The following is a 1,945-nucleotide window of genomic DNA, read 5'->3' as shown; positions in this document are numbered from 1 at the left end:
GCCTTCAGCGTCATAAATCATATTATATCCTTTCTCCCACTCCATGTTAAATAAATACCCCTGTACAAAACAAAATCACACACATAGCCAACTCCCGAATCATGACAAGTCAAGAAGAGAGTTTGATAAGGACCACAAAACTTGAATACAAATTTCTCATTGATCCAAATTTGAAATTGTGTAGCCCATTATGGAAGTGTATTCTTGTGTTTTTTTTATCCATAGATTCCTAATGAAGTTTCCAAAATCGTCAAATAATAGTATATGCTAGTCACAAATCACCTGTTTACATCCATGTTTTTGAGGATTTTATAATAATTTGAACTTTGCCGTTATAGATAAGATACATTATGGAATATGGGTTGCACACAAATCTCCCATGATTAAAACTTGGAAGCAAGGAATTACATCAACGTTTCTGGACTATTAATGAATAGCACAATTATTATTTTAGACACCATTTATTTATGTTATATATATATATATATATAAAATTAATTTTGATAAATATATTATGATTAAGTAAAAATGTATAATGTTAAATTATACACATATATATCCAATAAAATAGCTAGTTAAGTTGTAATTTAGTGATGAGTTAATTGAAATTTTTTATGATTAATTTCACTCATTGCAGAAAAAAATGAATCTCAATTAATAAATATTTTGTAATATATTAAATAGAATAATAAAATTATATTAAAAAGTTAAGGTTTTTGTTTTTTTTAATAGAGTAAATTGTGTAATAAAATTCATATGTATATATCTCAATATAACTAGATAAAAAGAAATTAAAAATTATTATATTTAAGTGAAAATGAATATATGTTAAATAATTTTAATATAAAATAAATTCATTATTATTTTTTTAATACAATTTGGTTAATGAAATAATTGTTTTTATATTTTATTGGTTCTAATTTATACATTAATTAATTAGAATTTTTTATTATTAATTTTATATATAGATATATATATTCTTTTCTTTTCTTTTCATACTAGGTTGGGCTTAAGTCACGCAGCTTGCTTGCTCATAATATGGAAGGATCTATCCACTAATGGGATGTTATTCACTGAGTTTGTACGAGGTTTGAGGTCAAAGTCTGAATGTAGTGACGAAAATTTAATTACTTTCCCCCAAGAGTGGCTTCCACCCTCCAACTCCCCATAAAATTTGAAATTATGACTTGGTAAAGACTAAACCCCACTCAAACCAATTAGTCTAAACCTCATGGGTGTGAATATATATATATTTGTGTGTGTGTGTGTGGAATTACTAATTTAGAAATATTATTATATATACTAGTTTTCTTTTTTCTAATTCCCTCAATTCCTCGGATGATAAAATTTGATATAAAATATAAAAATATTGTCACATATTAATTTATCTATAATTCAAAAATACGATAATATTTATAAGAAAGAACAATCCTCCCACTATTTATATAAATTTTGATATTCTTTTAAGTTAGTTGAAAGGAAATTTCATTTTTTTATATTTATAAACCATTACTACTCTCGTTAAAATTTGATCTAGATTTATGAAGGAATGAAATGAAATGCAGATATAAATAGAAACACATAGATATAGCGAAAACAAAACTTCAATTCATTAATAATGAAGTACTAAAAATTGTTTACATGCAAAATGGAAATAAACTAGCTCAACCGATGGTAGCTTATCTCTGAGAAGGGATGTGATGGCTACATGCCTTTTGAACTATGTTATAATGAGAATCAAAGGCCTATTTATTATTTTGAAACAATGGAAAACCCTAAACATCCAAAAAAATAACTCTAAGAGATGAAGCGTCAAAAGGTAATGGCCTCTATTGTGATATTCTTCTTGCAGGCAAGCAATATGGTCATCTTAGAAAATTTGTCGACGACCATAAATACATAGTCGTTTTGATGCTTATTAGAGGGAAGTTCAAACATATAGTCA

The sequence above is a fragment of the Pinus tabuliformis genome, chromosome 2_2 (genome assembly GCF_031772625.1).
Source record: "Pinus tabuliformis cultivar Carrire ecotype Pingquan chromosome 2_2, CPIR1, whole genome shotgun sequence".
Classification (NCBI taxonomy): domain Eukaryota; kingdom Viridiplantae; phylum Streptophyta; class Pinopsida; order Pinales; family Pinaceae; genus Pinus; species Pinus tabuliformis.
The sequence above is the reverse complement of the archived record's forward strand: the minus strand, read 5'-3'. Positions refer to the sequence as shown.